At 43.5% G+C, this 27,730-nt stretch overlaps 1 long non-coding RNA gene across 1 annotated transcript; it reads right to left on the minus strand.

The window, feature by feature from the left end:
* Positions 1–14,756: 14,756 nt before the first annotated feature.
* On the minus strand, positions 14,757–24,319 carry LOC112675443 (uncharacterized). Its single transcript, XR_003145879.2, has 3 exons — positions 24,200–24,319; positions 17,136–17,343; positions 14,757–15,854 (listed from the first exon to the last, which is right to left on the minus strand). It is a non-coding gene; the product is annotated as an uncharacterized LOC112675443 (long non-coding RNA).
* Positions 24,320–27,730: the final 3,411 nt, after the last annotated feature.

A 27,730-nucleotide genomic window follows, 5' to 3' on the forward strand; every position in this document is an offset into this window, starting at 1 on the left:
TGAAACCAGAAATTTCTGCACCTGGGCCCCAGATATCATTAGTCCTTCAACAATGCTTCCCAGTGCTTCCCAAGTATACTTTGCAAATGTTGTTATAGTCGAAATCACCACTTCTCAAACTTGCATGCGACACAAATCACTTGGGGATTTTTAGTAAAAAGCAGATTCTGATTCATAAAATATAGTGTGGAACTTACATTCTGCTTTTTTTTTTCTTTTTTTTAAGTAAGTAGGCTCCATGCCCATCATGGAATCCAATGCCAGGCTTGAAGTCAAAACCTTGAGATTGAGATCTGAGCAGAGATCAAGAGTCCAATGCCTGACTGAGCTACCCAGGTGCCCCGAGATTCTGGGTTTCGAACAAGCTTCCATGTGATATTAATGCTGTTGATTTCTAGGAACCAGATTTTCAACACATACTAAAGGTCTGATGCGGGGACCAGTGGCAGCAACAGTGTCATGTGGGAACATTTTAGAAATTCAGGTTCTCCACAAATTTCTCCTGAATCAAAAAAACAAACAAACAAACAAACAAACAAAAAAACCTCCTGAATCAGAAACTCAGGGGGTGGGGCCTGGTATCTGCATTTCAAATACCTCTCCTGGTGATTCTGATGCCTGCCCAAGTTTGAAAAGCTGCAGCATGCTTCTCTGAGCATTAGCTGCTGACCACCTTCATCAGAGTCCCCCAGCGTGCAGATTCGGTGACCCCCACCTTAGTTCCCACCCACTCAGATGCTCTGAGGGCAAAGCCTGTATTTTGCATTGTTCACAAGCTTTCCCAGGTGATGCTAACTTGAAGAACTGTCTCCAGGGCCTCACCCTCGCTAGGCCTCTGAAGATGTTTCAGTGTCCCAACAATGAAGCAGTTTGGGTTATTTCGATGCCCCAGGCTATTTCTAGCCAGTTAATTACCTGTGTAGAAGCTGTAACATGATTAATTCAGGTGGATACCATCTTGGAAGTCCCATAGTACCCTATAATTATGTGTGAAATACACATTTAATTTAAGCAGAGGGACAAAGATTATCCTGATGATGCTCAGGGGCCTAAGGGTGTGCAGAGCAGATTCTGAGCAGGTCATGAAGCTGATCTTTCCTTGGCTTCCTAGGCCACGGCCATCTGGTGTGGGTAGAATGTTCCTGATTTTCGAGTCAGTCTTTATAGCATCCAATTAAGTCCTAATGCCGCTAGTTTGCCTAAGCTCAAAAAAAAAAAGATAGTCCAGTCCCTGTAGCTAACACCCAGCAGAGATCTAGGTATAATTATTTGGATAACTTGACCATAAAATGTGCCAAATGAAATGCAGTTTTCTCCCCCCACATAAATTTTTGGGGTCTGAGTGATCAAAATCTGACTGTTCTCTTGTTTTGGCTTTTGCAGAAACTGGGACTTTAGGTGTTTGTTTTACAAATTATACATTTTAATGTGTTATGCTATGATGTGTTAAACAAATGGAGAGATTTTGGTTCAGGGATTTTTTTTCCCCCCTCTCTATTTCCAAGTATTTCAAATGATTTGGCTTTGGCTTCAGTGTTTCTTTGGACAGTTGCATTTTTTTTTTTTTTTTTGGTAATGCCTTAGGCAAAGGGAAAAAAATCCAAAGTGCCAAAGGAACAGTCAAAGCAACTCTATAACTGCCACCCCCCACCCCCAGGCAGAAAAAGTAAAATCCAAACAAACACAAAACAGTTCAACAGGCCATCCCCTAACTAATCTAAAACAGTTTTTCAGGACAACATTTCCTACCTAGTGCTTTCTCTCCACTCCTGGGTCCTGGCTGAGACTGGAAAGGGGCCAGGCTTCAGCACCTCCTTGCTTTTGATTGCTGTTTATCCCCTGAAACATGATTGTCTATAATTATGTATAATCTCTCCCTTGTTTACTCTTTTCCACCGAAGCTTGAACACGGTTCAATTGTGTCTCTGCTCTGCCCGGGCGCAGCGAAGAAACATTTCCTGTATTTTTAACTTTTTTTTTTTTTTTTAAGAAATAAAGGGCATTGGTTCTCCATTTGTCCCTTCATTCTCCAAAACCCGACATTCTGGCCATTTCTGAATTGATTCATTCAACATCAGTTGAGTGCCAAGTACTGTGCTCAGTGCCTCATTGACCCACAACGCATCAATTGTCGATATTTTCCCCCTTCACCCCTTGCTGCTTGAATTCTTGACCGCGAATTCATCATTAGTAGCTGAGTTTATTTGAGGCAGGTGTCTGTGAGTATCCTGTTTGGCTTTTTCCACTACAGGTCATCTCTACTCCCCTGATTTAAAGAAAGTGAAGCAGAATTGTACATGCAGAGCAGATCCCTAAAACCAGAACACATTCATACAGCTTACAAGAATATGAATCATACGTGCAGGCTTCATGGGCGTGCAGGCTGTGCTGGGAGACCGAGGGCCTCCGCTCAGACACTGCTTGGGTTCATGCCTTGCTCTCACCACTGAGAGCATTCTTTAAAAACACAATAAATAAATAAATAAATAAATAAATAAATAAATAAATAAATAAATAAATAAACGATTTTATTTATTTATTCATGAGAGACACAGAGAGAGAGAGAAAGAGGCAGAGACAGGCAGAGGGAGAAGCAGGATCCCTGCGAGGAGCCTGATGTGGGACTTGATCCCAGGACCCCGGGGTCACAACCTGAGCCAAAGGCAGATGCTCAACCACTGAGCCACCCGGGCGTCCCACCACTGCACCATTCTTAATACTTTTTTTAAACAAGGGGCGGGCAATTTCATTTTGCACCATGTTCCCATCTTCCTATGGCGTTCTCATCCAGCTTTAAACAAAAATGAATAAAAATTCCTCTAGAATCTGATGGCAACAAGGCACTGGGAAAGAGAGGAAAGTTTGTGTGTGTCCATGTGCTAATGACTTTTGTGGCACTCCTCCAGCCTGTGTTTAGATTTCTCTAACATGCTTATTAATCTTGTCACATTTTAGCTGAGCTCCTCTGAAATAGAACTGACCCCAGAAATAGCCTGGCAGCGAGATGCTCAGACCCTGCCACCTTTCTTGGGGTGCTGCTAAGGGGAATGTCTGTCTCTCTCGGAGGGAATTGCTGATTCGCAGGACAGGCTTGGGGTGCGGCGGGGTAGGGAACAGAGTTTGATAAACCCTGTTCCAAGGGAGGGGAGGTGGGCCCTGCTGGCTAAATCATGAGACAATCACATAAAGGGAAATTAAGGTCCACTCCCCAAAACCTTAGTTTATAGATTCCAAGAGGAGACAGAGGAAGGTTACTTCCCAAGCCGTAAAGGACCAGGGAGAGAAAAAGGCCCCCAGGCTGCCCACACGGCCCAGAGGTGAGTGGGGAAAAGGCATTTTCCTTTGACACACCCTTTTGAGTTTCTTATAACGTTTGTTTGTATTTGGTGAGGCAAATATTGGCAAGGGAATCAATTTCTTTAAAAAATAAAAATAAAAAACGAGAGAGAGAGAGAGAGCAAAATTTTGAAAGCCAAAGCTTTAAAAATTCTGGAAGAAAACCTGACAAATGACAAAGTGTTACAACACTTGATTTGGATAGTAAGATAATGATCTCCCCCACCCCTTCTTTTTACTTTTTTTCCCCAAAAAATTTTACAGAGAGACCTTATCATTTTCATAATATAAAAAATAAATCTAACTATTTTACATTGGAGGGCTCAGGAATTTTTTTTTTTTTTTTTTTTTTTAGGATTTTTAAATACAGAGACGTGGGCATCTGTCTCAACATGCTTGGGTCCTGAGTACTTTGTCCTGTGGGTTTCCAGCCCTGAGCCTTAATGAAGAAGGTTGGGAATCCTTGGGCTTACACTGCTCACTTCACCATTTTTAAATCTTAGGGGATATTTGTAAGCAAACAGGCACATGAGCTCATCACTGGCGGGATTCATTTGTACCTGCAGAACATTCCCACCTGAATCCCCAGTCGCTCCTCCCTAATTCCCAGAGTAGAGGGAAATCAGAGCCACAAAAGGCTGGCCGTGGCTTCAGGTCAGGCACTGAGGGGGGACTTGATGGGATGAGAACTGGGTGTTATTCTATATGTTGGCAAATTGAACACCAAGAAAAAATAAATTTATATATATATATATATATATAGAACATTTCCCAGAGCTAAAAGTCATATGTGATCACATTAAAGGGCTTCCTGAAAAAAAAAAAAAAAAAAAAGAAAAGAAAGGCACAGACCGTCCTCCAGGGAAACTCGGTCCCCCCCTCGCACAGGCAAAGGGGGCACTGGGACTATGGTGCAAGTTACCTGGCATGTGTGAGTCCTGAGGTTTGCAAGAAAGTCTTTCAACCTTTTTTTTTTTCCAAGAAGTTTTGGTGGCTCTTTCAAGTCCCAATTATAAATTTCCAAACCCCAGACATTTGGGTGCCAGTCTGAAACAGGGACTGTTCGTGCTAAGACTTGTAGTAAATTGCAACAGCGTGGAAAGTGGGCGGTTTGTTTCCCAGAGTTCAAGCGGGGACTGCAACTGCCGGTGGCACCTTCGAGATGCTTCCACACAGGGCTCCCGAGCTAGTCCAAGATGGGGAATGGTTTCCATAGGCTCCAGAAGCGGGCCGGCCTGAGGGGTGACCAGTGGGAACTCTCAGGCCCTCGGGCTCTAGGCTCATCAATAAAAAAGCAACTGCTTAACGCTGCCTCCAGCTAGGAGAGGAATAGAAATGAACCCTGTGTTCTTCCAAAGGCCTCTCATCTGAGGCGCCTGGGGATGATACATATGCATGTGTTAAATTTATCTATAAAGAGTCAGGACTTGTGGCCGTCCCTGTATGGCTTACAAGTCCAAATGTGCGCCCCATTGGAAGTTACCTTCACAGATATGGCTTCGTGTGGGACAAAAGGTCACTGGGCTGTCGCTGAAGAGACTCGGTGAGGGGGGAAAAACAGTGCAAAACGCCTCAGGATGGCAGCACATTAACTTGAGTAAACACCAGCATGTGGTGTGTTTTACACATGTATATACATGTATGTTTATACTTCAGTGAGATGAATAGCACCACAAAACTGGTATTTAAGTGATTAAGTGTATTTGATATTTTATTGATTCTAGAAGAGATGGCATTTAAAGAGAGGGCTGGGCAGGCAAAAGGGAGTGTGTAGGTTGGAAATAAGAGAAAAATGTGCGGTCTCCACGGGTGCTGGGAAGTGCTGGGCCTTCAGGGGAAAGGCTTGCATTAGTTTCCACCCTCCTGGACCAGATCAAATATGGCTGCGGGCCTGTCAAAGGTGTAGAGGGAAATCTAGCCATACGACCTGGCGTCTCAAGGGCTGGCATCAGGACCCGTGATCTAGTAGAGAGGACAGGAAATCAGGAAGATCTTCCACCTCAAGATAGAGCCTCCAAGTCAAAGAGAGGCTTTGTCCACAGGCTTCATCCTAACCCAACAGAGAGTTCCCTGAAGTAATGAGCAAGAGACTGGTCACCGGGAGGGAGGGTGGGGAAGCCCGGATTCCCCCGCAGCAGCAGGCATGCAAGATAACATGAATTCTGCTGTAAGCTAAGGCCACTCCAACTGGGAACCAAGAATCCCAGAGCAAATTCCTCAAGGAAAAGAGCTCTACGAACAGCCCCAGACCCCGAGAGACTATGGTCATGCTTTCAGTGAGCGCCTGCAAGAAGGGTAACCCAGGCCGCACGTGAGGCCTGGGCCGGGGCAGGGAGAGGCCGAGACCAGCAGGAAAGACGCAGGAGGAGGTGCGAGGCTGGGAGCTCTGGCCAGCAAAGGTCAGGCTCGGGAGGCTTCAGAGTTGCTTCCGTTGGAAGCCGAGGCTGGGGACACCAGGAGAGAGAAAGGCTGTTTGGAAAAGGGGTGATAATGACCTGGAAGAGTCTGTTGCAAAACATGAACAAGTGAGTTACGGTACAAAAAGCAGAGACCATGGCATCCAAGAGATTTGACTTCGCCACTTATTACCTTCCTGAGCTTGGCTCAGTTAAACCTGTGTGAGCCTCAGTTTCCTTATCATTGACATGTATATAACAAAACCTACCTCAAGAGGCCGTGGGGGGAATTTAACAACAAAATACAAAATACAGGCAAAGAGTAGGCACTCGAAAAACACGAGTTCCCTCCTCCTTCCTTCTTCCCTCTATTTTGTCTTCTTGACTCACTTCCTCTTTTCCTCAGCCAGGCCTTTTTCTCAATCTTAGCTCCCTCTGTTAGCTTCCAAAGAATGATGGTGGCTAAGGGTACACACACGCCAAGCCTTGTCCTTCACTGTGCCTCTCGTGTGAAACTGACTTCCCCCTTGTTGTCTGATGGATTGGACATGCTGAGAGCTCTCGAATGCCACAGAACTGACGGCCGACCCCATGTTGACTTGAACCTGCAGCTCAATTCTGGAATAATCTGGAGAACCGTATTTCTCTCGGAGTAGGCCACGTTGCGTGTAACCTTAAATTGGATCCTTGTCACTCTTTGGCCTAAAAACACTCAGTTACGAGCCTTTTCCAAAATCTTTAAGGAATTGTCCTGCTCAGCCTCCACTGTCTGCACTCTTGGATCAAATACAACTGACCTCGTTCTAATTTGGACAGCTGATAACTTTGAGGCCGGTTCACTGTTTTGAAGGCAGATCAGAAGTAGGTCAGCCTGTCATCCAAGGCTAAAATCAGCACCCAGAATTGAGGAAAGCAGCCAACAAACATAAATGTATAGACAATTAAGTTCTTTGAGTTCTTTTATTTTTTTCATTAGATAATATGTTCTCAGGGTTAAAAATAAAAACAATATAAGAAGTTACAGGGTGAAAGTTTTCTCTCCCATCCTCTCTTCCATTTGTTTTCCACTCCTCTGCCCCAAAAGACACTTTTACTATTTTACATTATAGAAAAGTGGCATCTTATCATTTCAAATGGCATCTCATTGCATTTCTTTTATTATGAGTTAAGATGAGAATCTTTTCACATATTATGGGGCACGTGGGTGGCTCAGTCGGTTAAGCATCTAACTTTTGATTTCGGCTCAGGTCACAATCTTGGGGTTGTTAGATCGAGACCTGTGTCAGGCTCCATGTAGGCTGTGAAGCCTGCTTAGGATTCTCTTTCCCTCCGGCCCTCCCCCTTCTAAAAATAGAATTATTTGCATTTTTTCTCTGTTAACAGTCCATGTCCTTTGCCTAACTTTTTACTGAGTCATTGGTCCTTATCTTATCAATTTTTAGGCTTGTTTATATAATCAGAGATTAGTCCTTTTCTGATAGTTCATTTTTTTGATAGTTCATTTTTTCCCCATTTTTGTCATTTGTCTTTTGACTTTTTTATATAATTAAACTTATCATAGTTTTCATTTATGACTTTTGAGTCATTGTTAGAAAGGCTTTTCCTACTGCAGTGTTTAAAGGGAATTTGTCCATGTTTTTGTCTAGCATAGGCATGATTTTATGTTTCTATTGAAACATATGGTTGATTCATATAAAGTTTGTCCTAGTGTACAGTGCGAGGTAGGGATCCAACTTTACCTTTCTCTGGATGCTGTACACTTGCCCCAATACCATTTGTTTATAAATACATTTTTACCTGCCCTTTTAAAATATATACCTTCATCATGTATAAAACAGTCATATGTTTTTGGATCAATTTCTGAACTTCCTATTCTGTTTCATACAACCCTGAAGATATATCAAGGTGTGATGAAGAGCAAGAGGTTTGGAATCAAACTACCTAGATTACATTCAAATACATCACATGCTATGTGTAGGACCTAGACAATTTCCTATCTCAACCTGTAAAATGGGATTAAATGTGCCTTGCGTAGTGTCTGGTATGTGGGCACACTCAACGTCAACAGTGAGGATAATTATGCTGGTGTGGTTCCCACCCCTTACAGTCGGTGTGTATGGGGGTGGGGGGCCAAGTGCCTCATCTGTGACCCCTCTGTCCCCTTCGCTGGGTCCTCTGTGAGAACACTGCTGCCTGGACCACAAGTCCTCTCACCTTGTTTTCTTGAAGTTGCCAAAGTAGACCTATATACCAGCAGAGTTCCTTACTGTGTCAGAGCCACCCAGTGATCTCTGGGTTGTCCAAACCCTGTGGAAATGATTCCTTCTTCCAGTTCCTCTCTTTCTTCACACACTTCAGGCCTCAATCCTCAGGAGGAGGCTATGAAGTAAGTTTCCAGGCTGACAGCTGGCTCTCCCTTCCTAAGCTCCAACGAATACCTTATTTTTCATACTAAATCTTCATTTAAATCAGCTCTTTCTTTCAGATCTGTTCTTTGTTTCATCAGACATTTCTGGATAGGTTTGGATCCTATCTCAGGCCTGAGAGAGGTCTCTCCCTCTCTCACATGCATGCATACACACACACACACACACACACACACACACACACACACACATTAACCAGAGACCTGTGGATCTAATAATGTGAACAAATGAGTCCCCAGAGATTACAGAGAAAGGCCATTTGCAATTCCAAAAGCACTGAGATCGCAGAATGCAAATGTTGGTCAGAAACCCACTCCTCAGGCATTCAACCATTTATCCCTGTATAGACCACAACTAGAATTTACGGAGGAGAGCAAAAGAAGACGAGACCTCATTTTTGTTTTATCTCAAAGTGTTTTCAGTTTAACAGATGTGCAAAAACTACACAGACTTACATCAAGCAAGGGAAATAAGTGTCTCATAGCAGCGAGGCCATGATACACACAAACACCGGTATGGTTCCAGTTTTTTCAGCAGTGGCTACCTAATTGGAAATCCGTTTTGAGCAGGGCAGATTACTTTCCAGGTGATAATAATAGTCAAGTATGCTCTGAAAGTCCAAAAATACCAAGGTGGTTAAAAGACAAACAGCTAAATCAACTTTAAATATAGAAGTACATAGTTAATGTCTCCTGTGAATCACTGATCAATTTGGGCCAAGTCGCTGAAAACAGAGCTACTTCACAGCAAGCATGTAAAATGCAGGTAAACATTCACTTTGTTTCTTAATCCCTCGAGAACTGTCTTGGGGACTCTCCCTACTTTTAGTACCTCGGCAACTTCAAGGACACAGTTGAAAATTCAGAGTCCAAATGGTGCATACTGAGCATTGGGTGCAGGATGAAAGTTAAGTGATTTCCTTTTTTGGGACATCTCTCATGGTACTTGAGCTTTTAAAAATAATTTGGTTGGAGATATCGACCATTGTAATAGCAGGGACTAGGCCTAGCTGAGTCTTTACTGTAGGCCAAGCAGTAAGTGCTGAGATGCTAAATGTTCGACTAGCCTTTTCATTTAACCCTGTCAGCAGCTCTCTGGAGCAAGTACTGATATTATTTACATTTTATGAATAAGGAAATTGAGGCCTAGATAGTTTAGGTGACTTTCCCAAGGTATCAGAGCTACTAAGGAGCAGGGCTTGAACTCAGGTCTGTCAAAAGGCAAACACTTAACCTCTGCAGGCATTGACCAATCGCATTTGGCCTTAAACAAGGACTAATTGAATCTGGCCTGCTAACAGCACTTGGAGGCATCAGTTACACAGTAGTAACAGGGGCAGGTGGCTTGACCCTATTCTGTTCCAGTTCATAGGGGTGAGCTCATTGTGAAACACTCTCTTTGCCTAAAAATATCAGACAGCCCACACCCCGGAGCCCCACAGCTGCTCATGGCAGATGCTCACAGCTAGGAAGTACTTCATAAAGCCTTTGTAAGGGCTTCTTGACCATGGTGCTGGTGCTGGTAGTGAGAGCAAAGGGAGGGAAGTGGAAGCAAGGAAAGCTGAGACACAGTGAGATTGTGTAAACAAGGCATGGACCCCCAACAATTGCTTCCTTAATAAGATGGCCTGCCAAGTGCCTAAGTCCCTCCTAGAGGGGTCAGTCTAGGCCAGCTAGACCAACCACCTTTCCCTCCCTGCTTTCATGAATCCTTCCTGAGTCCCAGGGGATAGCAAAGGGTGGCATAACCATTCAACCAAGAATCAAACTTCTACCATATGCCAGGTGTTGTCTACAGCAACAAACAACCAACTCCTTCCCCGCCTTCCCCCCCAAACCTCCAAATCCCTGTATGGGCCTCAGGGAGATTGCATTCTAGAGAGGAATGAGGAACTCCAACACAGAATAATGGTTTGTAAAAAGTATATTTCATAGGTCAGATATGATAAGGACTATGTAGAAAAACAGAGCAGATAGCAAGGATGGGAAATGAGGAGAAGGAGAGAATTGCTATTTCAGTGAGAGTGGTCAGGGAAGGCCTCCTTTGATAGGCAACTCTTATGTAGAAACTAAGACGGCGAGCAAGTGAATCGGACTGCTCTCCAAGTAAGAGTGTTCCGGCTGGAGGGAACAGACGAGACAGAGGCCCAAAGGCAAAGACACATCTAGCATATTTTATGAGTAGTGGGGATGGCGAGGGTGTCAGTGGGTCTGAGGGAAAGTGAGGAGATAAAGTGAGGTAAGTGAAGGCCCGGTTAGGTGGCACCTTTTAGGCCGAGGTAAGGACTTTGGCTTTTGTTCTGAGCAGATGGCAGGCATTTGAAGGGCTCTGAAGAAAGAGGTGACAGAGACTTGTTGTTGTTGTTGTTGTTGTTGTTGTTGTTGTTTAAGATTTTATTCATTTATCCATGAGAGAGAGAGAGAGAGAGAGAGGCAGAGGGAGAAGCAGGCTCCATTTGGGGAGTCCGATGTGGGACTCGATCCCAGGACCTGGGATCATGCCCTGGGCTGAAGGCAGCCGCTCAACCGCTGAGCCACCCAGACGTCCCAAGCCTTGGGTTTTAAAGCGACCAGCCTGGTTGTTCTACTGAGAGCAAGAGAGACCGACCGTAAAGGCATTAGAATCATCCAGGTGAAAGATGATGGCATGGGACTAGGGTGTCAACTGAAGAGGTGACACAAAGTAATGAGATTTGGGCTATAGTTTGGAGGTAGGGGAGAATTTGCTGGAAGAAAAGCCGTGGGTATGGAAGAATGAAGGGAGTCCAGAGAAACACCAAGGTGTTTTGGCTCGAGCCATTGGAATAATGGAGTTGTCGTTTATAGTGGTTGGAAATTGCCAGAACAGATTCAGGAATGAAGGAGGAATTTGATTTTGAAAATCTAAGTTTAACACGCCTAATTATTAGATGTGCAATGAAGACCTTCCGTAGGTAGCTTGTCATTCCGTGAAGCCTGGGCCTGAGAGAGTTGCCTGGGCCTGAGAGAGTTACCTGGTCCCTGTGTGTGTTTGCCCAGAAAGCCACCTATTTTCACTCATTCTCACTAGCACAGCCTATTGATTAATTTCATTGAGAGGTGTATTAGTACAAAAAGATTAATTATTATTGTATTTCATCACATGAAATATTTTCCATTTGGCCTTTTGTTTTTGCTTGAGTTCAGCTTTATCTCATGATAGTATCTCAATCTCTGCTTCTTTTTTGTTTGTTCACATTCTTAGCACATCTTTTCCCATCATTGCATTTTCCATTTTTCAGAGTCACTATGCTATAAAAGCATCTCAAATAGATAACCTATATGATATTGCTTAAAAAATAAAAACCCAGGGGCACTGGCTGACTCAGTTGGTAGTATGTGACTCTTGATCTTAGGGTAGTGAATTTGAGCCCCACATTTCAAGTAGAGATTACTTAAAAATATTAATCTTAGGGGCACCTTGGTGACCCTCAATCGGGTGAGTATCTGCCTTCATTCAGCTCAGGTCATGGTCTCTGGGTCCTGAGATTGAGGCCTGCATCAGACTTCCTGCTCAGACAGGAGTCTGCTTCTCTCCTTCTCCCTCCCCCGCCCCACAACTCATGCTTTCTCTCTCTCAAATAAATAAATAAAATCTTTTTAAAAACTTTAAAAATTAATAAGTAAAAAAATAAAAACCCAGTCCATAAGTCTTTTACTTTTACTAGGCAATTTTATTCCATTCACATTCATTGCTGTTGAATCAGAACAGGGTCTGGGTAAGATTTCCACAAGTTCATTTGTGATAAGGAACAAGAACTTAATTTCCAACCCCACCAAGATGTGAGATGTAAATTTCAAACCCCACCAAATATATTTAGGCTTAAAGAAAATTAGAGTAAAATAAATAAATAAATAAATAAACAAACAAACAAACAAATAAATAAATAGAGTATAGAGTTTTATTTCAGAATTTATTATTAATTTGTTTATTAATTCTCAACCTCTTTGTTTCTTTCATAAAGTCCTTCCAGATATTACATACACATATCCGTAGACGGGAAGCCACCACTCTGGCAATCACAGTAAAGGTCCTGGATCCCAGTGTTGGTAAAACCTGGTAGGCAGCTTCTTGTTCAGAATGCTTAGCTGAGCTCATTTTCATCTGGTGCACAGTACATTCCAGGAATCATCAGTGAAACCCAACTGGTTGGGAGGGATTTAAGAAGGTTTTCCAAAGGCGAGGGCATTTGAACTGGGCGGAGCATGAAAGATGTTGAAGATATGCATATGGGAAAGGCAGATGTGTTTCAAAGAAAGAGGACACCATGAGTGAAGGCATACTCCTAGGATCTATTTGAATAGTTCAGAGTGGCTGGAAAGTGGGGTGATTAGTAAAGTGTTGTAAGGCTACAGCAGAATAGAAGATTAGAAAGGTAAAAAACCAGAGTCTAATGACCCTGAACACCATGCTAAGGAGATCAGGCTTCTTAAGAACTAAGGAGCAAAAAAAAAAAAAAAAAAAAAAAAAGAAGAAGAACTAAGGAGCCATAGAGGTGTATGAGGAGGGAAGGTAAATATTCCTATTTTAGAAAGACAGTATTATACAGGAAAGAGACTAAAGGTGAGGAGGTAGTGGAGAGGTTGTTAAAACACCTCGCCAGGGATAGTACATGACCATTGACATATGGGCTCTTCTTCCATCTCCACAGGAAACATCACCAAACAATCTTGACAGTCTTTCCCTGGGTACCAGCTCGATGCCTCCGAATCCTTTTCAACGCAGCCCATTTGAACTGGCACAAGAGTTAAATTTGTCTTCTATTCCTCACTTAGACAAGAGGTATAGAAAGTCCAAGCTGGACAGATCTAAGGCATAGTGTGTTGATAAAATAAAAAAGAATTGAAAGAGGTGGATGAGAAAGAAAAGGGTATCTAGGATGAGTGGAATGACGTTTGCCTTGCAGAAATTTTGTTATAAAGTGTACTGTGAAAACATCTTCTCCAGGACTCTGATTCTATCCCATGAATGTATTGGGCTGTGCTGAGGCAAAAAGAATTGTGTTCAAGAGTAAATAAGCAAATCAACAAACCAGTAACTCATTTTGAAATTAATTGGTATGAAAATGCAAAGTGAAAAAAATTTTTTAATTATTTTTCTGTCTTTTGCAGTCTGTAATCGATTCTTTCATTGAGTGTTTTATGTTAAGTGCTTTGTGACATGGGGTATTAAGAATATTGCATGAAAATAAAATGGACTACACTGGGTAGCCTCATATACATAACCCAAGTGCAACTCCATTTGTCATTGACTTAAATTAACTTCAGCTATTACAAATTTTCTTTCTTTCTTTTGCAGCTCTTCATTGATTTTTCTCTTCCATCTCCTTTCAGTGACCTTTATTACACAGTCCTTTCTGAGGCTAGTCCCTCCTACTCCATTTCATCTTTTCAATTTCTCCCTGATGAGATCACCTTATCTTGCTGGTCCTGTTTCAGATGGAGACTGAATTATATAGATTCCCCAGAGAGCCTGCATCGAACCAAGGAAGTGACTGATATTTCTACAATAATATATCTGAGTTTGTAAAAATATTCTTCTACTTCCACCCCATTACTTACTGAAAATTGGCTATCAATTAATTTATTAACTTAGCAAATAATTATTTGGCACATTCTATGTTCTAGCCACCACCCTTGGCGCTGGAAACACAAGTGTCTGCCCACAAGCTCCATGTCACAATTTTTGTGCTATTGACATTTGTAATGGACTAAAAAATTTATTTGTACTCCAGTTCAGACGTGCAAAGAGAATGTTGCTTCTTTGTGTGGTCTGTAACAGATCTTCTTCATGAGATCCAACCTGCTGGGAAGCCAGAAAAAACTCCTACATTTTCGTCCAATCTTTGGACTAAATCTGGCGTGTTGGTACAATCAGTTAAACAGTGCCTTTAAGAAAATGCTCAATTTCTTTAAAACCTGCTCTGCCGCCCAGATTTCTAGCTGTCCTCACCTCTCTACAGGATGGCACGTAGACTTACGAGGAAGGGGTATGGCTCGGTGATGTTGGCAGCCGGAAAGAAGGTCCTAGGTCCAGATCTAGGTGTCTATATGGCCCTCCACGTCCTGGCTGGCCTCCGTGGTAGCGATGCCTCCTTCTGACTTCTCTCTGATCTGTGAGCCTCCTCTGCCACGGTCTTTGATAGAATCATCAGCCTGACAAAGCCACGGTGGTCCTGCTGGCTGACTGGCTCCTTGCCCTTTGCAGGAGCCTGTCTGAGACCTGGCTGAGGTTCTGCTTCATTTTTTTACCCAACCCCCGGGCAATCTGACTCTTCGCCCCTCACCATCGCAGGCCCCACTGCAGACCCACCAGCTCTCAACTCAGTGATGTTCCAAATATGCTCCCACTCAGAGGAGTGGGGATTCCTAGGTCCTACCCATGGCACACCGAAACCAGCAATTGTTTAGGAAAACCAAACTCCAGTTCTCCCTTGCAAATCATGCTGCCCAGTCAGTGTCCTCTGATGTGACCCCCACAGGCTGGGGCAGAGCAGCCTTTGAGGTGAGCTTCTCCCGGAGCCCCAACCCAACATCTGCCCACCCCCCACCCGCCCAGTATTCCCTGTGACCCATCTGACACTCCTCACCACTCTGAGCTGAGGCCTCCATGAAGATTTCTGGGCACATTCTCTATTTCCCTTGCTTTTTCTCTCCCTTCCTTCCAGCTTCCTACGCCAGAGGAGGAGGGGTTTCTTTTCCTCCCCCTTCCTGTCTGTGCAGGACTCCTGTCTCAGTAACCTGGGCCAGGAGAGGTTTGGCACCTTCTTCCTGTTTCTCCACGTAATTCTCCTTAACCTAGCCTCCTCATGGCTAAGCCTTACTAGCAAATAGGGAGGGTGGGGAGAGAGGAGTTCTTAGTAATAAACTAACCTAAATCAAGAGGTATTTTGAAATTACAGTTGACGTTGAAAAAAACAAGCATTTTTTTTAACTGTCAAAAGATGGGGTCACAAAAGTTTTGCTCTGAAATTCTGGAACTAGGAATAGGCCTTTGAGAGCTCCTTGTGAGTCAGATGCTCCACCACACACGTTTCTACGGCAGCATGGTCTGATTGTGCATAAAAGTATTAGATGAATTTGAATATCCTAATGTTTCGGTTGTAAAATTTTGTCCTAGAAAAAGAAAGTCGGATAGAAATCACAGAGTTAGGAAGTGGAATAGAAATCATAGTTACGCATTAGAGATCGTGTAATTATCTATTCCCTCCAAATAGGAATCCTGACCTGTTTCTCCAGAGTCCCTGACAACACATAAACTCTAAGAACTAGACGCAGTCGGCCTTCTCTCCCACAGCTAAACAGCCCCTGTTGTGAGAAAATACTGTCTTCCATTGAGTCAGGTTTGTCTCCCTGAGATTTCAGGAGTTACCGCTGATCCTGCCCCCTGAAGCGACCGAGGCAGATTGGAGCATCTTTCCTTCCTAGTGCCACTTAAAATATTCCAAATCTAAAATACTCCGTCTCTTCCTCAATCTGTTCTCCAATTTGTGGCGTGGGTGTGTTTTCTTTCTTTTTAATTTCTGCCACCTGGATACTCTTTCCCCAGATGCAATTCATTCCCTCCATGCAGCATCCTTCTTAAAATGAGGTGGCTGGATGGGAGCGTGATGCCTCCTTCGTGGTGCCCTGGCGCTGAGTCCGGCAGCATCTGGATCGCAGACTTCTGATGTCAGAGTCTATTAACAGAGATTAATAAATGTTTGTTTCTCCCCCTCCACCCTCAAGACCCAGTGGTTCACTGAAACCCTCAGCTCAGGGTTTCAGATACACCTGCTGTCACCTGCCACCCATTTCCTTTTGCCCAGGTATTCCGGCCTTGTCCTACAGTTTATGAAACTCAGCTGCAGGACTTACCCAGGCTCGCCTCGTCCGTAGAGGCAGAGTTATAAAAGCAAATACTGAGACAACAAAGCGTGGGGCTACCGCACTTCATAGCAAAGAAACAATAATGGGGAGGGGTGTTAAGAAAATAATTAAAATTTTATTTTCTTCTTTTTTTTCTCTTTGTGGCCTCAGTATCTCAGCATCAAAATCTCTTTTTTCATATTTGCAGGCACTATGCCGAGACTCCTTAAAGAAAATAAAGTTCCTGATGTCCCGTTAGGAGAAAGTGCCAATGCAGTACTACACTTTCTTAAAATGAGACATCATTAGGGCCAGGACGAACCATTTTGAAATGGGTGGGTTTGTCCACCGCCCCAACCACTGCAACCCTAGGATGCCCACCATTACTATGCACATCTGTAAATACATAATTCAGGCCTAATGAAATATTAACCTACGACTGTTGCATTAATACATGTAAAGTAGAAAGTATCTTAGATTGCGACTCTGCCTTTTATGTGAAATACCTTAAGTGAATGCAAAGATGGTGATATAATATTCCCACAAGAACTGCAAAGTTTGCATTTCCTGAATGGGGTAGGTTTCTAGTTACATCATGTACTTTGGGAAAAATATATAGATGGTTTCTGGGTTTGCATGGCAGCAGAATGCTGTCTCTGATACAGTTCCTCCTGCCTCCCCATAAAAATGCCATGAGCAAAATACAAAACGAGCAACCAGCATTAGAAACTATAAATAAGGCAATGTTGTAGGCCTGCAGTGGGGCAGACAAAAAGAAGGATTAAGAAGCGTATGATTTGATTTGCCTCCTGCATGCTCCATCCTCTGAAGGCAAACAGGGCAGATGGCCCTAGAGAAGGAAGGAATTATTTAGAGTCTTCCTTTATTATCTATACATAATTCAGGAGCCGATCAGACAATCTAGACAAACAAATAGCCATTTCCTAACTGTGCTGGAGTCAGGTACTGAATGAGCTGGGCTTGGCCCCCTACAGCTTTGTCAGCATTGTTCCCCACAGTTCCTGGGGGACTGTCACCCCCAGTATGCAATAGAACAGGAAGTGGTAGGAGCAAGCTGAGAAGTACCGCATCCTAGACATAGCCACCTCTACCTTGTGAGCGGGAGTGGAAAGATAGGAAGACTGGAGGAGGTGTGTGGTCTTCAAGTCCAACGTGGTTTAAAGAAAAGCCACCAGCTGCACCTGACTCTCTGTTGGAATGGGTTGCAGGTTGATTGAAGTATATCTTTGGGTCCAGCAGAAATACACCAACAGATGTCTGGTACAGGCTCTTCTATTAGCCCAATCTATGGGTTTTGAGCTGAAAAAGCAAAGTAAACTCATAAACAAGGAAAGATATCTTGCCTGTTGGCAACCCCTGAGACTGAATCTATTTGCTTCACTCATTGGTGACTAAACAGAAAAACAAAAAACAATAAACAAAAAACAACCAGCCACGAGGTTTGTGAAAAGGTTTATGTTCTTGCTACTAATAAAGAAAAAAAAAGATTTAAGGATTAATTTTCTAAGCCTAAAGACATTAGTAGAATAATTAAAAATAGAATTTCTGGATTCTATATTACCACAGGGAATTTAAGCAAATTAAACATTTCTACTACTTTTAATACAGCATAGAATATAGAATAAAATATAGAAAACAAAGGAAATACCTAGATGACACAAAAAGCAGAAAACATAAAATAAATTGATAGAAACAATCTCCTTGACAAAAGATGTAAACAAATTTATATATTTAATTTCTGTGAAAAAAACAACAACAACAACACATTTTACATAGAGGTCATGGGAAAACTTGTCTAGTGGAGATTTATGCTTTCCTCCTGATGAGACAAACTTACTTTAGGAGATACCAAACATTTTTCAGAGTCATAGAAGTTAAAATAATCTGGTTGTGGCAAAAAGACAGGTAAATGGAATAGAATTCAAATTCACGGAAATCAGATAACATTCAACAAATTTTGTTGAGACATCTTACTGGTCATTTTGGGGGAAGAAAAAAAAAAAAGACCAGACCCACATTGTACTTGTTTATATCAAAGTAAATTCATGAGAGATTACAAATTAAGAACCTAAAAACTTGGGGATCCCTGGGTAGCTCAGCGGTTTGAGGTCTGCCTTTGGCCCAGGGCGCGATCCTGGGGTCCCGGGATCGGGTCCCACGTCGGGCTCCAGGCATGGAGCCTGCTTCTCCCTCTGCCTGTGTCTCTGCCTCTCTCTCTCTCTCTCTCTGTCTATCATGAATAAATAAATCTTTAAAAAAAAAGAACCTAAAAACTTGAACCATAAAGATATCTAAAGAATAAATGGAAACGTTCTATTTGATGTTTGTCACTAAAGGTAGGAACCACAAAGAAAGGTAGATATCCTAAAATTTAAAAATTTCTGAAGAGGGAAAAACACTCCCCAATCACACCATTGTTTCATGTTCTGCTAACAAATAATGAGGGTTGCCTATTAAACTCTGATCTCTTGCTATTTTCACTTGAATTTTTTATATTTATTGAAAGAACTCTTTAAACTTATTTAGACACAGGTTTTTATCCTGCATTACTCTTGTGTGTACATCAAGAAAAGGAAAAAACCTGAGCAAAACAAATTGGTTATAATAGTCTTAAAACTTTTTGACATTTAAGGGCGCCTAGGTGGCTCAGTTTGTAAAGCATCCAACTGTTCTGGCTCAGGTCATGACCTCGGGGTCCTGGGATCGAGCCCCCCCTCAGCAGGGAGCCTGCTGGAGATTCTCTCTCTCTCTCTCTCTCCCTCTCCCTCTGCCCCCTGCCCCGCCCCGCATGCTCTCCCTCCTCTCTCTCCCTCTCTCTCTCTCTTAAATAAATAAATAAATATTTACCAAAACCTTTTTCACATTTAACATCTGCCTCTTCTAAATCATTTTTTTGAATTAGAGTTGAAGGCTGCTTCCTTCCTTACACACACACACACACACACACACACACACACACACACCCTCCTCTCTCTCTCTTTCTCTGTCTCATCTCTGCTGTTGCAACATTTTTTTTTTTTTAAAGAGTTCTTCACTAACATCTCCTGGATTTTTTTCCAAGTCCCTGACCAAATTTTGGTGTGTGTGTGTGCAGGCAATGACGGCCCCCTCGCCAACTGCCACCTGGCTGACACATCCTGATTTCAGAGCTATTAAAATGTGACCCACAGCAACAACAAAAAGTGTTTCAGTAGCACTAAAGCACAGCATTCATAACAGGGTACCCCAGGGTGCCACGAGGTATAGTGGGACGTGCCCTGTTAATGTCAAGGGCAAAATTTCTAGCGACATTTGAGATTCTGGACAACGTAGTAGTAATATCACTTTAGTAGGGATAGTATCCTCCAACACACTGTTGCCAAGTCTGTGACTTCTCTCTAGGCATTTTCTAATAAGACCAACCCTAGCCATGATATTGTGGCAATTATTTTTGAATGAAGCTCTTGTGACCTAAATCAGGAAGATAAGTCATGCTCTACATACCTTGCTTTTTCTCACTTAATAATATATTCTGCAGACCTTCCCATACAAACCCTTGTAAGGTGAATTCATTCTTTGTGATGTCTACATAGCCTCCCATTGTATGAATGAACCATCATTTATTTTACTAGTGCACTACCAATGGGCATTTCGCTAACCTCTAGCTTTTTTTGCTATTACAAATGATGCTGCAGTGGGCATCTCTGGAAACATAAGAAACCATTAATAGAGGTCGCTTTTCAAAAATGGGCCCAGAGATTTGAAACAAGGAGAGTTCTTTCTCAATCTGTACCCTTTGACTACATTTATTTTTTGCAATAAATTGTTTTTATTTTTAAATTACAAATAAACATTGAAAAAAATGTAGGTTTTTTTTTTTGTTTGTTTTGTTTTTTCTGGTTGTTGCTGTTTTTGCCCTGGTTTTAGAATGAATGCTGGTCTTAACCTCCCCACTGATTCTGCTCTGATTTGGGAAGCCTCTGATTTCCCATTGCTTGGTTCTTTGCCTTGTTGGACTTTTCCAAAGAACAACTCGTTTCTGCAAATCCAGCTGAGTGTTTTCTTCCAACCCAAGCTGGTAAGAGGCACCTTTTCTTTAAGAGAACTTCCAGGATGCTTGTGGTATCAAACAACTTCATTTTTTTCTCTATATTTCCAGATAGGAGAGGGGTTATATCTGGCCTGCAGTACCTTCTGGGGATTCGGCAGTCTGTTTTGTGTAGGATCTTGTACCTTTCCTTTTCTGTTTGACTCTGAGAATTAGTGTTCTAATTCTAAATCCACATGAAATACCATTTTTGCCCAGAAACTTCCCCTCTGCAGCCTTAATTCAAAAGCAATCTCCAGTCCTCAGCAAGGTCTGTTACAATGGTGTCTTGGGGTTCAATATCCTTTCTAATAATGAGGACATATTACAAAGCAGTGAAAGAACCTGTTCTTCTCTTGATACAGGGCATTTTAACACATTTTTTTTAAAAGTCCCCATTATAAATTTCAAAATGCTATTATTTTCTAATGTTTTATTTAGATGAGTACTTGATGTCTTCATTCTCCCTTGGTATTCTTGTCTGAGAGTACTTGACTTAGTTTCAGACCAAAAACATTGAATTTACAGATTGTGGATTGTGATTTTTTAAATGCATGTTTCATAAATAAATAGGGGAGAAGAGATAAGTCTTTCCAAATAATATATGTAGATACTCTCCTCTCTCATCCCCCACCACCCAGAATGAGTTGGACTTGATGACTTACTTCCACAGAAAAGCGCATGAGAAGGGAAACACAGTAACTTCCCAGTGAAGAAACCTGGGATGCACCACCTTAACCACATGATCAAAGTTCACATCATCAGTGATGTCATGTGCCTACAGGATGATGAGAAGGGCTCATGACCTCATTCTTTCCAAAACAAAAACCGAACCAAACAAAACAACTCTCCATAACCCCAATCTAATCATGAAAAGTATATCAGACAAATACAAATTGAGGGACATCCTACAGAATACCTAACCACTATTTTTCAAAAACATCAAAGGCATGAAAGACAGGAAAAGGCTAAGGAATTGTAACAGATTAGAAGACCCTAAGGGGATGGCAGTTAAGTGCAGTGTGGTTCCAAAATTGGCTCTTGGAACAGAAAAAGGATAGTAGTGGAAAACCTGGCAAAATCTGCATAAAGTAAGAATTTGGCTAATAGCAAAGTACCAGTTCGTGAATTTGACAAGTATATCTTAGTAACGTGAGATAGCAGCATGGAGCACTGCAGCCAGCCAGGAGGACACAGAATTCCCTGCACTGTCTTTGCAACCTTCCTGTAAATCGAAAATTATTCCAAGATTAAAAGCTTATTTTAAAATGTTTATGTTTGTATTTCCCCTTTTCTTTCTTTTTAAGAATTTTAATTCTAGGGCTCCTGGGTGGCTCAGTGGTTGAGCGTCTGCTTTTGACTCAGGTCATGATCCTGGGGTCCTGGGATCGAGTCCTGCATCGGATTCCCTTCAGGGAGCCTGCTTCTCCCTCTGCCTGTGTCTCTGCTGCTCTCTGTATGTCTCATGAATAAATAAATAAAATCTTTAAAAAATGTTTAATTCTAGTATAGTTAACATGCGGTGTCATATTGGTGTATTATAGGTGTACAATATGGTGATTCAACAGTTCTGTGTGTCACCCAGTGCTCATGCCATCCTTCATCCCCTTCACCCGTTTAACCCCCTTCCCACTCTCCTCTCTTCCGGTGGCCATCAGTTTGTTCTCTAGAGTTAAGAGTCTATTTCTTGGTTTGCCCCTCCTTCTTTTTTTCTCTTTGCTCATTTGTTTCTTAAATTCCACATATGAGTGAAATCATGTGGTATTTATCTTTTGCTGACTGCCTTATTTTGCATAGCATAGTACTCTCTAGCTCCATCTGCATCATTGCCAAGTGCCTTACTGTTTTGATTACACAGCTTTATAATATAACCTGAAGTCTGGAATTGTGCTGCCTCCAGTTTTGCTCTTCTTTTTCAAGATTGTTTTGACTATTTGGGATCTTTTGTGGTTCCATACAAATGCTAGGATTGTTGGTTTTAGGTCTGTGAAGAATGCTGTTGGTATTTTGATAGGGATTGCATGAAATCTGTAGGTTGCTTTGGAAAGTATGGACTATTTATTTGAGAGAGAATGTGTGCACACAAGCAGGGGGAGGGGGAGGGACAGAGGGGGAAGCAGACTCCCCACTGAGCAGGGAGTCCAACAACATGAGGGGCTCCATCCAAGGACTTGAGGATCATGACCTGAGCTGAAGGCAAACGCTTAAACCAACTGAGCCACCCAGGCACCCCTTGAAATATGAACTTTTTAACAATATTCGTTTTCCCAATCCATGAACATGGAATATCTTTCCAGTTGTTTGTGTCATCTTCAATTTCTTTCATCAGTGTTTCCTAGTTTTCAGAGTACAGGTCTTTCACCTTCTCATTTAGGTTTATTCATAAGTATTTTGTATCTCCTCTTTTCAAGATCATGAGCCTGAGAAGTTAGGGTTTTATGTAGCTGCCTATGTTTATCCGGAGTCCTGCGTCATAGCATGGGAAGCTGTTATTGCTACAAAACTGAGATCTCATCTCTCCCCTCAGCCTGATGACCAGGGCATGGCCAGAAGATGACATCAAAGCCAGGACAAGAGTGAGGGAGTGTACATGTCCTGGAAGACCCTGTGTCTGGGCTTCCTGGCTGCTGGGATGCTTGGGTATCTACCGCCTTGGCTGCAGCTGCTGCCCTCTATGGTGGTGAAAACGAGGGGTGGGGTGTCACTCTGAAGTCTCCAGCTGCTGCATCTCTCCCCAGGAGCACAGGCTGCTAGTAACTGTGCTGCAATAGAAGGCAGAAGCAACTTCTTCAATGGCATTTTTGGGGCCCCATCTTTACTAGCAGAGTCTTTTAGAACAATCATGCTCATTGTTTGAACACCATTAAAATGACAAAGATGCTATAAACCACAGAGTATCAGTAACTTCTTTCAAAGGATTCCAATCCACAAATGAGAGAGGGAAACACAAACAGATTTTTATCACTGGGCCACATTTCCTGACTCACAGCTTAAAGACTGGTCTCTCTCTCCAGCTAATAGGGACTGTGCAGGGTTTCTAAGTGAGAAGACTTTACTTCTCTTCCCTCCATCCTGCAGGAGAACGAAGGAGCTTGCTATGAACCGAATTGTGCCCCTCCACCTCTCAGTCCATATGTTAAAGCGCGAACCCTTTTTGTGACCTTGCTGGAGATGGGATCTTTTATTAAGTGAGGCAAGGAGGATGGAGCCTTAATCTGGTAGAACTGATGCCCTTAGACGAAGATGAAGAGACACCAGAGCTCCCCCTCACTCCTGTGAGGACACAGTGAGAAGGTGGCTGCAGTCAGAAGAAAGGCCTCACCAGAACCCGATCCAGCCAGACCTGGATCTGGGACTTCCCGGACTCCAGAGCAGTGAGCGATAAATTCCATCGATTAAACTACCTAGTCTGTGGCATTTTGTTATGGAAGCCTGAGCAGACTAAGATAGCATACTAATAATAATTTCTCCATTCTGCTTTTCCTCTTTTGACCGGAAGGGAAGAATGTATGGGTAAAACTCAGAATGAGGTTGTTAGAAACAAAGAGAAATGCATCAATCCTAATCCCAATAGTGGCTGTTAGAGAAGGGACAAGGATGATAGAGCAGGAAGGAGAAAGAAAACCCATCATCTTTTCTGGCCTCCACTCTAACTCCCAGGATCAAGGGCAAAGGTTAGCTGGCCAGAACCCTAACTGACTGATAGTAATAGTAGTAGTAGTAGTAGTAGTAGTAGTAGTAGTAGTAATACAAAAGACTGGTGTTTGGAATTTACCCCACTTTTTTTTTTTTTTTTAAACCATACTCCGTCAATGACCTGGAGTTTCTTCTTGGGTTCTTTAAAAGCATCTCAAAGAGAACTCATAAAATTTCCCTGTCTTTTTCCCACTATAGAGGTCTCTCAAGGCTCTGGTGGGGAATTGCATGAGGTAATGGATGCAACAGTGTTTTGTAAAATACAAAGCATTCCACCCATGCAAGCTATTATTGGAAGGAAGCAGAAGGATGAATTTAAATCCCAAGATCCCCTGAAAAATGTGTGAAAGGTGGCCCCATTTAGATCGTCGTCCTCACTGTGAATTTACAGACCATTTAGCAATTTCTCCAAGTGCTCACACCCGTTCCCTCGGTGACATCCCGGCCCTGCGCGTGGGGAGCCTGGAGAGGCCGGGGCCCCCAGCCCGGCCGGGGACAGCAGCCTTGCCTGCGAGGAAGGGGCTCGGTTGCTAGGAGACCAGCAAAAGTGGGCAGCCAGCTCCCGAGCAGGTTAGAATCCGGCGAGGAAGGATTTTAAAAGCCTATTTCCGTCTGCTTCTGTGAGAATTGAAATTCTCTTCAGGGTCCAGCCACCAGTGATACAATCTGCTTATATTACTGGTATTGAGAAGCCCTTGAAAGGGATTTATCTGGCCATTTCTTGTGTCTCCTCCCTCCCCCAGCGCCTAGAAAGAGGGGCACTTAAGAAGGGGTGGGGGGGCTGTAAGTTGGTGGAGTCGGCAGCAGAGGCTGGGAAGTGGCAGCAAGAGTTACCCCAACCAGCACACCTGATCATGACCCTTGGGCCCTAAAGAGGAAGTGATCGCACTCAAGCTAAGGAGAGTTGCACGCCCCTTCCTTCCAGTGCTTCTGTGAGCACCCAGGTAGGCGCCCCGCAGCACCCAAAGGGTTTTTCAGGCCCATCAAGAGGTATGTCAAGCAGGTCTTTTCTTCTGGAGTTTATCTTCACAGAAACAGCCTGACATGTGCTTCTGGGCTACTTAGAGGAGGCTGACCCTGTATTTAAGTCTTCCCTTTGAGGATTACGAAGAGAATATGGTTCTCCAATAAGAATGGTTTGGTTTGGTTTGGTTCGGTTTTCCCTAAGCACGCAGCACCCCCAAGCAATCAGCTCTTTCATAGCCCGCGAGCCTTCAGCAGGATACACGGATGCCTACAACCGCATAGAACAGGGTACTGAGCTCAGGAGAATCAGCTGGAAAAACAGTGGAATAATAGGTGCATTTAGAGTCATTTATGGGCTGAAGCTTGACAGTCTTTGTGCCTCGTTACTGCTGGAGCATCGAGAGCAGAGCGGCGGTGCTGATTCATCAGGAAGAAAGCAGCTCGCTGGGCCTATGAAAATAAACCATCTCTGAAGAGCTTCCAGTGCCCTCAGCAGACTTGCTTTATTTGGTTAAAGCGTCATGTCTAATGACAAAACGCAACAACAATTTCAGTATTTACCAGGACACTCTGGCTTCCAGCCTGCTTCTATAGGCAGTGGGGGTGGTGTGGGGGGACTGCCGGGGCACAGTAATTGGTTGAGAAAGAAAGAATCAGGAAAATTGAGGACATGCACAGGACAGTGCCTGTCTAATGGAGGTGAAGATGAGGGCAGATCTGAAATCGGAGACTAGTGTGCATCCAGAAAGACCGAAGACCCTTCATCGGCTAATAGTAGGATGTGTGAGAAGCACAATAAGGAGCTACTGCGGGGAATTACAGCAAGGTGGAGAGATGAGACATCATGATACCATGCATATAAATGAGAAAGAACCGAATCTCATATATGCTTCTGCAGCTAACTCCCTGAATGAAGTGGGCAGGCGCTGGAGCCATTTCCCCCCTAATTTCTCCATGGCATAAAGTGGCAAAAGTACTTTTTGTAGATGAAGGCTATTTTGATGAGCAGAACAGTCATGGGCTTCCGGGTCACAAAGACCTAGGTTTGGAGCCCAGCTCTGCCCTTTATTAGTGTGGGACCTTGGAGAAGATTCTTAATTTTCTGAGTCTGTTTGATAATCGGTAACACAAGGTCACTGCTGCCTCCCTCCTGTGAGATGGTATTTTGGGAAAGCTTGGTTCCATTTCCCATCTGACTCTCTTGTGTTCTAGCTCCAGACACAAATACCCGGGAGAAAGGGCCTGAGTGGGGACTGTGATGCAAGGGACAGGGCCCCAGGATCTGTGGCGTTCCCCTGAATCATATAGCGTGAGGGAGGGGCATTTCTCCAGAAGCGAAGATACCTGGCCGACAAAAGCACAATTCAAACAAAATGAGTTAAAAGGAATTCTTGAACACCTTAGACTGAAGACCAGGTGAAACTGTACCTCTTCAGACGGATATAATAGAGTGATGGCAGCTTTTCCATTTCAAAGAGACCACTCCAGGATTTGGGTCACCCTGACAGCATCGTCCACATCTCCTGAGAGGAGAGCCAGGAACCCATCGTGAGGTTTCCCCAGCCTAAATACCCACCCTCCCTACCTCCAGGTCCTGAAGGGCAAATGAAATGCCTTCTGCTGGGCAGTGGAACCCATAGAGCCATGTTTCTCTGACGATTGCCTTGTCCTGCCTCCATGAGTGAACATAGCTCTGTAGACCTGGCTGCTCCCCTTAAAGAGTCAGGTTGGCAGCTCTGGGCCCCTCGGCAAATGGATGAATGAGAACAGGTATGGGCTCTCAGCAAATGCTCCTTCAGGCCTGGTTAACAGGTGGGGCCTCAGCTTGCTTGCTCTGTCTTTTCAAACAGCACCAGGACCCTCAGGAAGAGCGGAGTCCAGGCCAGAAGGCAGGCCAGGGCTGAACTGGGGTGAAGAGGAAGAAGGGGGAAGCCTCTTGGCTTTCTGCTTCCAGGGGTCAGTCTGTGTTCTCTTGGATCATCTGAGCCCTGGGGGGAAGTAGGCCAAGAGTTTCCTGGGGGAGAAGGCAGCTGCCTGCCCAGGTACAGGTTACCGTAGTCACTGTCTAGGTCTTTCTGGTTCAAGCTTCTTAACCTAGGTGTACCCTCGCCACCTGACCAGTGGCTGGGTGCTTCTGGAAAGAGGCTCATTTGTCTCTCCATCTCCCCCTTCCCAGCGTGGGCCTAACCACCTCTCACCACGCCCAAAGGAGCAGATTGCCACAGAAATGATCTGTGCCTAAGGTCTAACGGCACATGAGGATGACTTATTTTTTACCCTTCCTGGGCAGGTGGAAACCCAGAAAGGCTACTGGAATGGTTAATTTTATGTGTCAACTTGGCTGACCATGGGATGCCCAGATTAAACATTTCTGAGTGTGTCAGTGAGCGTTTCCAGATGAAGTCAGCATTTGGACCAACAGACTCAGTAAATTGCCGTCCCTAATGTGAATGGCATCATTCAAAGCATTGAGGGCCTGCAAAGAACAAAAGGCAGAGAGGAAGGAAGAATTTGTCCCTTTTATTTAGCCTCACTCTTTTTTTTTTTTTTTTTAAGATCTTATTTGTTTATTCATGAGAGACCCAGAGAGAGAGGCAGAGACACAGGCAGAGGGAGAAGCGGGCTCCCTGCGGGGAGCTTGATTCGGGACTTGATCCCAGGACCCTGGGATTATAACCTGAGCCAAAGGCAGACACTTAACCACCCAGGTGCCCCTGGCCTCACGCTTTGAGCCTGAATATCTCATCTCTTCTCCTGTCCTCGGACTAGAATTTACACCACAGCTCCCCTGGTTGGTTCTCAGGCCTTTGGACATGGACTAAGTTACCCTCCTGGGTCTCCAGCTTGCAAATAGCAGATCACGGGACTTTGCAGCCTCCATAATCATGTGAGCCAATTTCTCATTTTAGATGTAGATAGATAGATAGATATTTGGTCTGTTTCTCCAGAGAATCCTAT

The sequence above is a fragment of the Canis lupus genome, chromosome 30 (assembly GCF_003254725.2).
Source record: "Canis lupus dingo isolate Sandy chromosome 30, ASM325472v2, whole genome shotgun sequence".
NCBI classification, from domain to species: domain Eukaryota; kingdom Metazoa; phylum Chordata; class Mammalia; order Carnivora; family Canidae; genus Canis; species Canis lupus.